Here is a 12,925-nt window from a genome sequence, read left to right as displayed (position 1 = left end):
ACTCGCCTCAGCCTCCCAAAGTGCTTGGATTATAGGCATGAGCCACCATGCGTGGTCCATTTAAGCAAAAAAAAAAAAAAAGAAACCTAAAATGATATCTGTGTCCTGGATTTTGCTGATTACATTCTTGCAGTGATGTTTAACATGTTTCTCTATACCTGAATTTCCTGCAGACTGGCACTAGCTCAGAAGACTTGACCTGATCCAGGTTTTTACTTTGGGTGTAGGATGGCGGGGCACACAAGGCTAGTTCAAATGTTAACATTTATTTTATTTTTTTCTGTTTTGAGACTTGAGTCTTGCTCTGTCACCAGGCAGGAGTGCAGTGGCGCAATCCTGGCTCACTGCAGCCTCAGCCTCCTGGGTTCAAGTGATTCTCCTGCCTCAGTTTCCCAAGTGGCTGGGACTATAGGTGTGTACCACTATGCCTAGCTAATTTTTGTATTTTTAGTAGAGATGGGTGTTCACCATGTTGGTCAGGATGGTCTTGGTATCTTGACCTGATGATCTGCCTGCCTCAGCCTCCCAAAGTGCTGGGATTACAGGCGTGAACCACCGTGTCCAGCTTAAAATTTATTTATTTTATTTGTTTGAGAGAGTCTCGCTCTGTCATCCAGGCTGGAGTGCAGTGGTGCAATCTTGGCTCACTGCAACCCTGGGTTCAAGTGATTCTTCTGCCTCAGCCTCCTGAGTAGCTGGGATTATAGATATGCACCACTATGCCTGTCTAATTTTTGTATTTTTAGTAGAGATGGGGTTTCACCATGTTGCCCAGGCTGGCATTGAACTCCTGCCTCCCAAAGTGCTGGGATTACATGACAGCAGACAGTTTTAACTTTACTTTCCTGTCTTAAATATTTGGAAACATTTTTATAATTTAAAATTGAATTACTAAAATTTTTTTCTTTAAAACATTTTTGCGTTTAAAATTTATTTTAATGGTGGGCAAAATGATACAAATATCTAATGAACTTTGAGAAAAAATGAATTAGAAATTTAAACATACTAATTGAGTTTATCGATGTTTCTTTTTTCTTTTTCTTTTTTTTTTTTTTTGAGACAGTTTCGCTCTTGTTGTCCAGGTTGGAGTGCAATGGCATGATCTCCACTCATTGCAACCTCTGCCTCCTGGGTTCAAGCAATTTTCCTACCTCAGCCTCCCGAGTAGCTGGGATTACAGGTGTCCGCCACCACACCCAGCTAATTTTGTATTTTTAGTAGAGATGGGATTTCAGTATGTTTGCCAGGCTGGTCTTGAACTCCTGACCTTGTGATCTACCCACTTTTGTCTCCCAAAGTGCTGGGATTACAGGCATGAGCCACTGTGCCTAGCCGACATTTCTAAAATAGATCATCTGTTGTTTCACAAGATTATGCTCATAGAAAAGGATTTGTGACAATATACCTTCTTTTCTAGTAGTTTCTTAAAGTGTGTATTGCATACTTGAAGCATCATGATAAAATTAATTTGGCTAGAGTGTAAGTTGACAAGCTATAGTCTGGGACCATTGCCAGTTTTTTTATTACTCCATCACAGATATATTGATGGTATTTATGTTTTTAAAGGGTTATTGCAAAAAAAGAAGAATATTAGAAATGATTGTGACCCACAACAGCTCAAAATATTTGCTTTCTGACGTTTTTATAGAGTCTGTGGAAACCTGGGCTGAAATATTTGTGATTTTTTTTTTTTTTTTTTTAATTTTAAAATTAGTATTTATGGTAGGTAGACCACAAGTTACTATGCTTTTAACCTTTGGATTATCCATATTTTGAATAGTATATAAATAAGGTATGATAATTGTATAACAATGACTAGTGTTAGCTTTTTTTGTGATTAGAAATTTTATGAATTGGCACAAGATTTTTATTACTTTGGTGTCAGTTTTATTTGGTTCCAAGCTTCACAATGCTTCTTGTTACTATAAACTTATCAAGCACTAAAAGCAATATGAATGAAAGCTCTACCTGTCTCAAATATTTTGTGTTAATAGAAATATATTAATAGAAAAACATTATGTTAAGAATGCATTGAGGCCTTTCTATCAGTTATTCTTCATTTACTTTGAAAACTGTCTTTGGAGAAAATTGTTAAACAATTTTAATGCTGTGTGTGTATGTGTATTTTTTTTTTAAGCTTTGCAATTAGGCCCTCTTATGTGCTTTCTCTTATTTCACTGTTCAGTTTAAAGGGAGGAATCAAATGGTAAGTGTTCAGCTTGTCCAAGTAATGAGTAAAGTTTATTTTCTTCGTTAGTTTTAAGATGCTACCTCTCCCTTCTTATCTTCCTAAGAGAAATATTCCAACACAACTAAGAGTTATGGGGCTTTTAAGTATAAAGTAAATATTGATTTATGTATTTCACATTTTAAATAGTAATTTCACATAACAAAGAATGAGGGAAAACACTTGTCATATCTGTTCATGTTTTTCTTTGTCATCCTTCAAGTTGATCGTAATTTTATGACACATGAGAATATATTTTTAAGAGTTTCAAGGGTATAAGCTAGTACTTCATCAATATCATTTTCCTTAGACAAACTTTTTGATAATTGCTGTTGTAACTATAAATTAAAGAATATTTTTCACTCATGTAGGGTAACATTCAACTGCCTTAAGAATGTATACATTTTTATAATATGTCTTAATTGCATTAAGGTTTATCTAAGTGGAAATTTTCTACATAGCATGACTTTTGGACACATTAAAAGCTGTTATTCTGGAAGCAACAAGCATTTTATGAGATTGTTTTATAACTGTCTTGTGATTGTTTTCATATTAGGTTACTCCACCAACTGTAGATTAAGTAGTGTAAACGCTTAAGTGCTACAATGTACCAGTCTTTTTTTTTTTTTTGTGGGAAAAATTTGCATTGGAGTATATGATAGATATTAGTTTTAGTATTTTGTTGATGCAGTTTCTTGGAGTAAACATTGCTTCTTGGGAAAATGTTAATGCCATAAAAATATCCAAACATCCATCCTATTTTATTTAGCTTTAGTTATTGTATCATGTAGTTATGAAATACTTGGGTTAGGAAAATTGGGGTGATGTTTATTTAAATTATATGTTACTTAATTTTAAAATCTGAGAAGCTTTGTTTTCTTGTATGGTACATATTAATGTTTGCTTTTTCTTTTCTTTTTTTAATTTTTTGAGATGGAGTCTCGCTTTGTTGCCGGGCTGGAGCACAGTGATGCGCTCTGGGCTCACTGCAACCTCCGCCTCCTGGGTTCAAGTGATTCTCCTACCTCAGCCTCCTGAGTAGCTGGGACTACAGTGGCGTGCCCCCATGCCCAGCTAATTTTTGTATTTTTAGCAGAGATGGGGTTTCATCATATTGGCCAGGATGATCTTCATCTCTTGACCTCATGATTTGCCCATCTCTGCCTCCCAAAGTGCTGGGATTATAGGCATGAGCTACTCTTTGCTTTTTCAATAAAGAAAATAATAATTCTTCACACCCTTTTCAGATTTTGCTCATTTAACTAAATACATACCTGACTTGATATTAAAGCTTATTTTGGTCCCATTTCAGTAGTTGGGAATAGGCCTGGATACTTCAACACAGTTTATTCAACACACATAATAAACTTGAAAATAAAGGTATATTACATGCTAAGGCAACAGTTTGAATCAGTTGTATTTCTTTACTTGTCAGAGGTGTTCCATTGTAGCATCCGAGGGACTGTGAGGCCAGAACGATTAAGGGTATGTTGGCAGAGGCTAACAGTTTAGTGCCTCTTCCAATGACAGTGTAATAATTTTTTTTTTCTTTTAGAGATGGGGTCTTGATATGTTGCCCAGCTTGGGCTCAAGCAATTCTCCTCCTCATCCTCCTGAGTAGCTGGGACAACAAGCACATTCCACTGTGCCCAGCAGAACAGTGTTTTTTCAAAGGTGCATAATAAACACTCAAGGAGCTTTTAAAAAATGTGGGTTCCTAGATCATACTACTAGGAATTGATTTGTTTTATGATCCAGGTAGATTGTAATACATTGATATTTGATAACATTTTTTGCTAAATCCAGTAGTTTTCAACCTTGCAGTGTATTTGTGGAACTTAAGGAAAAATTTCTGAGATTCAGTCCAACAAATATTTTGATTCAGTATGTCTAGGTTGGTACCAGGGGATCTACATTAAAAAAAAATCTCTATACCTCTTTTATTTCTTTTTGTCAGCAAAGATTCAAAACTACTGACCACGTATTGAAATGAGAGTACAGGTAGTTGAATTTTTCATGGGTCCTGTGAGTGTTAGTGGAAGGCATACTTGATGTGGTTAAACATGGTGTAAGATTAATATAGAACACTGTTTGTTTATTTATTGATGGTGTCTTGCTGTGTTGCCCAGGCTGGAGTGCAGTGGTTGTTGTCAAGTGCGATCATAGCACACTACAACCTCAAACTCCTGGGCTTAAATGAATCTTCCTGCCTCAGCCTCCCAAGTAGCTGGGACAGTAGGCATGCCACTGCACCCTCTTTATTTCTTTTTTTCTTTCTTTTGATTGATTATGTTACCCAGGCTGGTCTTGACCTCCTGAAGCTATATCCTCCCATCTCAGCCTCCCGAATAGTGGTACTGTAGTTGCCTACCACTACATGTGGTTACGTCTTTATCTTTAGAACACGGTTTAAACAAGACAACATTCTATATGAATAGTATCCTGCACAATTTGGGTGTGGCAACCTTGATTTGGGCTTTCAGACTGTATGTGCAGGACGTATTATCTCGAACTATGCATTAATTTTTCATGCATAGTTCTAATAATTTTAATTGTCTCATCCATCTAGAATAGACCAGGCTCAGTTCACATCATTCCTATTTTTGTAAATAAGATTTTACTATAATGCAGCACTTTTTTTGTTGGTTTGTTTTGTTTATGGCTTCTTTGCCCTGCAAAAACTGATCTGAGTAGTTGTGACACAACTATATGGGACTATATTAAGACTATATGGCCTGCCAAGTCTAAAAAATGTTTACATCATGCCCTTTACCTGAAATGTTTGCTGACCTCTGATTTAGAGCCAATCTGAGAGTTGGAGGGAATCTATAAAAAGTGGCTCATGTTAACCAAATTCATAGAGCTTGTGAAGAATAATGCAAATCTATTAATTTATATATTCTTTTCCAGTGTTTTTAGAAGGCTCACTGAGCACAGCATCTCATATACCAGATCCAAGTTTCCTGAGGAATCCAAATTAGTGTCCAGAAGGTTGATTGGTAGTCATGGTTATAAATCAGAGCAAAAGTCATGGGAAGAAATGGTAAAGTGTCACTGCCCTGCAGCTGATACCTGGGATTTAAAAATCTTTTCAGTTCTAGTCAGTAGAGATATAAAGCACTGTTCTTTCAAATGTTAACCCGTCTTGATCAGTATTGTTGAATTTGGCCTGTTATTTAACCAGTCAGCCTCTTTTCCTGCCTCCTGCATGGGCATTTTATTGTTTTTGTTTGTTCGTTTATCAGTCTCTTGATTTATTTGTAACCTAACTTTCCCTGATGTGCCATGTGTCAAACCCAAAAACAGAAACTGTAGCCAGTAAAAAATACTAGAGAAGTTTTTCTGAATGTGTAGAGCACCATTATTAAAAAAAAAAAAAAAAAAAAAATTCCGTTAATTCATGCTGTCAGAGAAGAATCATCCCATTGTTATTTACTAATGAATAGGTACAAATTTATTTTCTGAAATGGTTTTTGAAAATTCCAGAGCAAGAGTTACAGTTTTGTGGTTTCCACATGGCCATCCCCCTTTTTCTACATCTTTAAAAGCTCTAATAAGTAATTTGTGTTGCTTTTTAGAAGATTCATTTTTTTAAGTTTAAACTCCTGAAGCATTCTAACAAAAGACATATTTTACAACGGATTTTTATGGCCTATTCATTAACTTACAGAAATAACTAAATTATTTGTTGAAGGATTTGGTGTCAGATTTAAGCATGACCTGCTGGGCTGGTAGGTTTATTTCTGGTATAAAGATGGCCCAGTCCCAGTGGTTTGGACATGTTGGTGAAAATCAAAATGGATCACAGCTATTGCAGTGGTCTCATGTGTAGCGTTCTAGTTGTGACTAGTTTGGGTTGTTAATGTTTTTACTTATTAAAATAATTTATTATAAGCCAAGGATTTTTCTCAGTATTTGACATGGTACATAATTGTAACTTAGACTTTTGTGAGCAAATAAAAACAAAAAGTTATGTAAGTTTATAATGTTTACACATATTCTTGGAAGTGATTTGTAGGATTTTGCTGATTTGGGATATTTGGGTTGAAGGTATGTGTCAGTTTTAACCAGGTGTTGAATTATTTCATCAGTCCTCAAAAGGATTATTTAATAGTTTTAATAATATCTAATCGTGTTTGGGAAACTGTATCTTTTTTTATCTAAACTGGGACAAATGGACATGGATTCTCTTAAAATACTTACTATAACAGGCATAAAATGGGCTTTCTTAGGTGAACCAGGATATATGGTTGGCCTAATCATATGCTATGCTTATGAGTATTGGTTTTCTTTTCTCTATTTTATCATTCCTATTTGTAAATCTTTTCTGAATGACTACTTGGAAATGATTACTGAATCTCTTACACTGTATGCATAGTTTGTCAGAGGACACTTAATTTTATTGATTAACTTTTTTTGGTCTTACCTTCCATTAGAGTTTCAGAGAGGTTCATAATCCAGAAAAATTACCATGTCTTCCTTTTTCCTTTTGGAGACTATCTGTTCAGACTCAGCTCATGTGTTTCTTCTGATTCCTCACCCCAACTGTGATCGTTTTCATTAAAAAAAATTGAAAAGAAAAATTTTTTTAAAGACGGAGTCTCGCTCTGTTGCCCAGACTGTAGTGCAGTGGTGTGATCTCAACTCACTGCAACCTCCGCCTCCTGGGTTCAAGCAATTCTCATGCCTCAGCCTCCCAAGTAGCTGAGATTACAGGTGCGAGCCAGCACACCCAACTAATTTTTGTATTTTTAGTAGAGACGGGATTTCACCATGTTGGCCAGGCTGGTCTTGAACTCCTGACCTCAAGTGATCCACCTGCCTTGGCCTCTCAAAGTTCTGGCATTATAGGCATGAGCCACTGTGCATGGCCAGAATTTTTTTTTTTTTTCCTGGGATGGAGTTTTACTCTTGTCACTCAGGGTGGAGTACAATGGTGCGTTCTCAGCTCACTGCAACCACCGCCTCCCAGGTTCAAGTGATTCTCTTGCCTCAGCCTCCCAGATAGCTGGGATTACAGGAGCCCGCCACCACGCCTAGCTAATTTTTGTATTTTTAGTAGAGACAGGGTTTTACCATGTCGGCCAGGCTGGTCTCAAACTGCTTTCCTCAGGTGATCCACCTGCCTCGGCTTCCCAAAGTGCTGAGATAACAGGCATGAGCCACTGCACCTAGCTGAAAATTTTTTTAAGACAGGCTCTCGGTGTGTCACACAGCCTGGAGTACAGTGGCATGATCATAGCTCCCTGTGACCTTGAACTCCTGGCCTCAAGTGATTCTCTTGTCTCAGCCTCCCATGTATTTGGGACTACAGGTGTGTGACACCAGCCCCTCCTAAAGAAAAATATTCTTTTGCAGAGATGGTGTCTCTCTGTGTTCCCAAGGCTAGTCTCAAACTCTTGGGCTAAAAGCAGTCCTCCTGCCCCTGCCTTCCAAAGTGCTGGGATTACAGGTGTGAGCTACTGCACCTGGTCCTTTCTATGTTTAATATAATTTATTCTTAATACTTACCAAGTTGTATTCTAATTTTTTTCCTGAACTTTGTTGTCTACTCACTGTGTTCTCTGAATTAATTTTGAGGTCAAGAATTTTATGTTTATCATGTTATAGTTACTTAGATGTAAGCTGAGAGAATTAACTAGCTGTTTGATGACTTGTTTTTCAAATACCAGTGCAGCTCAGTTACGGTTTTCAGTCTGTATAGATCACCAAACCTTGACATTTATTGAATATTAATGCCTCAGATATTAAACCTCTGGTACTTCGGAAAATACAGGTAGCATTGAGGTATGCCTCAGATATTAAACATTTGGTACTTCGGAAAATTCAGGGAGCATTGAGGTACAACTGCTGTTATATTTTTATAGACTTCATATGTGATTACATAATGAAGAGTAATTTTTAAAAGCAGCCAAATAAACAATTTTTTTTGTGCTTGGTTTTCAATACACCTAACTTTTTACTTCAGAGTATTAGACTTACAGGAAGACTGGGAGGTTTCCATTTAGGAAGAAAAATTTTTTCACTGTTTCCTGTATTCAAAACATGGTGCTGAGCACTGTAGAGGATACGGAGAATGTTGGACGATTTTAGGTTCTGAGTACTTAGAGTACTAATGTTAAAAGAAACAGCTCAAACATTCTGGGAGTTTAGAAAATGAAATTCTCTACTGAGGATGTTCAGCTTGTCATTAAATAGTCTTGGCACTATTGTGGGGTACTTTTGTGTGTATATGTGTGTGTGTGTGTGTGTGTGTGTGTGTGCGCGCGCGCGTGTGTTCATAAAATGATGTGATTTGTTTATTATTCCTGCTGTGTTGTAGGTATACCTCATGTCTTTTCATTTGAAATGGTAAGTTCTTCTAATAATTTTTGGTTCAGAATGGTAAGATTTTTTTTGCTAATGTTAACCTTTTTTTGAGCAATTGGAGAAGAGGAGAGTCCAGACCAGCAAATAGACGTGATTAACTAATATAAACATATCTTGTGCATTGTCTAATATGCAATACAAGTAATAATTTTAATCATTTAATAGTTTGAATTAATAACAAGATCCTAGGAAGGCATAAAAATCGAACTTGTTACTTCTGCTTTGCGACTTGTTTAACGTATTTGGAGCCACCTTACCAGTGCTTGTTCTACATAGTGACAGTAAAGTATATTTTAGGCTAGTCAGTATCTAAGATCGTCTGTACTTCATATTGAGGATAGTATCAAATGTTAGAACTTTGTACTAAAACTAAAAAGTGATAATGTCTGTCTATGTTCAGCATTAAGTAACTACTAATGAGAGGTAGGCTATAGGAACTTGGGTTTGTAAGCATCTTCTGATGAGATGCAGTTATTTGAGTTAGATTGATAATTATAATCACAAACTTTCAAAGGCTTTTACAAATTTCAAGTAACTGAAAGTTTTATGGGTAAGTTTGCTTCTTTTCTTAATGTTATCTTAGACTATATTGTGCACTATGTATCAAACCCTGGCTTTTCTGGTTGTAAGTTTACCATAGTTTTCTTTTTTCTTTTTTTTTTTCCAGCACAAGCGACACAGAACCATAGTTTTCTTAAATCTTCATTTGGTTTATTATTGTTTTTCCTACATTTGATTTTAACTAATTGATATTATTGTTACAGTAGTTTGTTTTATAATTGCAAATTTTAAATAACTTTGATTTTTATTTTGGTATCACTTAAATGTTTAAAAAATGACTGTGTATTTGAATCTGTTGCTTTGAGCTAGCTACTTAGAAGAAAATATGTATTTATCACAATTTCAACGCCCCTGGTAAATTAAGATGACTTAGCTAATGCCTAGTATCACAAACAGAAATGGGTATTCTCCTGTATAAAATATGTACCTAACTCATCATGCATTGGCTTTCTATTCCTTGTTTTCGTCTTTTCTGCTTTTTTTCTGTCGATGGGACCAATTTGGAATTGCTGCTTGCGCAGCTTATATTTGTTTGTTTTGTTTCATCTTTCATACCTTGACCTGGCCAGTTGTGATAGTTTTACTTTGGTAAGGAAATGCATTGGATAAGAAAGAGGTTATGGATCAAGAAATGCAGACCAGTCACCGGTATGTGAGTTTTGGTAAGATTTTATTGCTGGCATTGTTTGTCTTACAGTTGATATCCTTGCTCCTTTTTTTTTTTTTTTTTTTTTTTTAGGACTTCTGGGTAAAATAACTAAATTTGAAGAATAATTAAATACTAGTAATCAATTTTAGGTTTTAAAAGCACCTCTTTAGAGTGAGTTTACAATGACAGTTGAAAATGATAATCTTAAAAATGCCCTCAGGTGTATGCATTATAAATACAGTTCTTAGGAGCAGTGGTGTGCGCCTGTAGTCCCAGCTACTTAGGAGGCTGAGGTGGGAAGATCAGTCGAGTTCAGTAATTCGAGGCCAGCTTCGGCAACATAGCAAGAGGTCCATCTCTTAAAAGAAAATCTCAGCTGAATAGAAGCTTCCTTAACAATTATTTTATGTAAAATACATATTTCCTTCTGTGATATATGCTAGATTGTGTTTACGTTTAATTGATCTTTGGTTAGAGAGCCACCCTATGTATTAAAAAACAGCCATTGATTTTGATACACATTCAGTTGAATTTGACAGTAATATCAGAGTAATTTATTTACTCAATTACCTGAACCACGCTTTTAAAATACACTGTTGAATGTATTTGTTTTAAGAGGCAGATGTCAAGTAATGAACACAGTAAATTCCCCTACTTTTATTTGTCACTGCCTCTATTTCTAATTTAGTATTTAACAAGTAACAACTACTTTTGTTTCATGACTAAACCTTGCAGTATAAATTAAAATGTAATTAGCTGGGTGTAGTGGCATGATTTTAGTCCTAGCTATGTGGGAGCCTGAGGCAGGAGGCTCAGTTGAGCCCAGTGAGTATAAGTCTAACCTTGGCAGCAGAGTGAGACTATATCTTTTTTTTTTTTTTTTTTTTTTTTTTTTGAGACAGTGTCAGACTCTGTCTCCCAGGTTGGAATATGGTGGCTCCATCTTGGTAGAGGCATCGCAACCTCTGCCGCCCTGGTTCAGGCAATTCTCCTGTCTCAGCCTTCCAAGTAGCAGGGATTACAGACTCCTGCCAGTGTGCCCAGTTAGTTTTCGTATTTTTATTTTTCACTATCTTGGCCAGGCTGGTCTGGAACTCCTGACCTCGTGATCTACCCACCTTAGCCTCAAAGTGCCGGGATTACAGGTGTGAGCCACTGTGCCCGGCCTTTTTTTTGTTTGTTTGTTTTTAATGTAATTGATTATTCAAAAGGATTCATTTTAAAGTTTCAATATTTTAGTAGTCTTTTTCAAAGGAACTTTAGATTCATAGCAAGATTGTGTGGAAGGTACAGAGATTTCCCATATATCCTGTGTCATATACATACACCTTCTCCCACTATCAAAATGTTTTACCAGAATGATGAAACCAGTTGCTGAAGCTATGTTGACACGTTCTTATCAACCAAAGTCTATGGTTTACCTTTAGATTTGCTCTGGGTGTACATTCTGAGGGTTTTGACAAATCTATGACATGAACCTACCATTACAGGATCATACAGAGTATTTTCACCCCCTTAAAAGCTTCTGTGCTCTGCTTCTTTATCCCTTCCTCCTAACCCTTGGCAACCACTGAACCTTCTATTGTCTCCATAGTTTAGCCTTTTCTAGAATGTCATGTAGTTGGAATCATACAGTATGTAGTCTCTTCAAATTGGCTTCTAGTCACCTAACAATATGTGTTTAAGTTTCCTCTATGTCTTTTCATGGATTGATAGCTTATTTCTTTTTAGCCCTGAATAATACTTTGTCTGGTTGTACCACAGTTCATCCATTCACCTACTAAAGAACATCTTGGTTGCTTCCAGGTTTTAGCAATTATGAATCAAGCTGCTATAAACATTCATGTGTAGGTTTTTGCGTAGACATAAGTTTACGCCTCCTTTGGATAAAAAGCAAAGAGTGATATTGCTGTATCAGTTGGTAAGAGTATGTTTAATTTTATCAGAAATGACCAAAATGGTTACACCCATTTGTATTCCCTTCAGCAATAAGTTAAAGTTCTTGTTGCGTCACATCTTTGCCAGCATTTGTTGTTGTCAGTGTTCAGATTGTCACCATTCTAATAGGTTTTGTAGTGCTATCTCATTTTAATTTGCAGTTCCGTCAATGCAATTATAATTCTATCAATGACATACAATGTGAAGTTTCATTTTAATAATCATGTAGCTGAGGAATATTTTCCCAGATATTCATGGGTGAAGATATTTAGGAATGCATGTATTAAGGGGAGAAAACCCGCCTTTGGGTATGTGTATGTATGTATAAATATATACATACATACATAGAGTCTTATTTTTTAAAACTATTTACCCCCTCCTTAACTAGCAGCAAATAATACAGTGTATTGGAAATTATTGTTTTTAATTGCCTGAATTTAAATGTTAAGTTTTCCAAGCATTCACTGTTGGTTAGGTTGGAAAGTTTACATGCTATTGAGTTGTATCAATAGGAATGTGTATTTTTTTCCTCTTCAGTTTAAAACTTAAAAAACTTTTTTTGGAGCGAGGTCTGATTCTGTCACTCAGGCTGGAGCACAGGTGGCACAATCATAGGTCACCATAACTTTGAATTCCTGACCTCAAGGGAACATCTTGCCTTGATCCCCCAAAGCCCTGAGATTACACCATGCCTGACCCTTTTTTACCTTTTTTTTTTTTTTTAAAAAGCGGAGTCTCCCTCTGTTGCCCAGGCTGGAGTGCAGTGGCACGATCTCGGCTCACTGCAACCTCTGCCTCCTGAGTTCAAGTGATTTTCCTGCCTCAGCCTTCTGAGTAGCTGGAATTATAGGTGTGCACTGCCACAGCTGGCTACCTTTTTTTTTTTTTTTTTGAGATGGAGTTTCACTATGTTGCCCAGGCTGGAGTGCAGTGGTGCAATCTCAGCTCATTGCAGTCTCTTCCTCCTGTGTTCAAGCTATTCTCCTGCCTCAGCCTTCCGAGTAGCTAGGGCTACAGGCACCCGCCACCAGGCCCAACAAATTTTTTGTGTTTTTAATAGAGATGGCGTTTCAGCGTGTTGACCAGGCTGGTCTTGAACTCCTGACCTCAGATGATCTCCCCGTCTTGGCCTCCCAAAATGCTGGGATTATTGAGCCATGGCGCCCAGCTTTATTCTACTG

The 12,925-nt window shown here is 36.6% G+C and overlaps 1 protein-coding gene and 1 long non-coding RNA gene across 3 annotated transcripts in view; both read left to right on the top strand.

The window, feature by feature from the left end:
- PSPC1 (paraspeckle component 1) overlaps nucleotides 1-12,925 on the top strand; it is a 101,304-nt gene that overhangs the window by 45,340 nt on the left and 43,039 nt on the right. The window lies entirely within an intron of this gene.
- LOC116544641 lies at nucleotides 7,584-12,461 on the top strand. The gene is made up of 2 exons (XR_004265985.1): nucleotides 7,584-8,014; nucleotides 8,069-12,461. It is a non-coding gene; the product is annotated as an uncharacterized LOC116544641 (long non-coding RNA).

The sequence above is a fragment of the Sapajus apella genome, unplaced genomic scaffold (genome assembly GCF_009761245.1).
Source record: "Sapajus apella isolate SASKATOON/1434 unplaced genomic scaffold, GSC_monkey_1.0 scaffold225, whole genome shotgun sequence".
NCBI lineage: Eukaryota > Metazoa > Chordata > Mammalia > Primates > Cebidae > Sapajus > Sapajus apella.
Note: the sequence above shows the minus strand (reverse complement) of the source record. Positions and strands in the feature narration are given on the sequence as shown.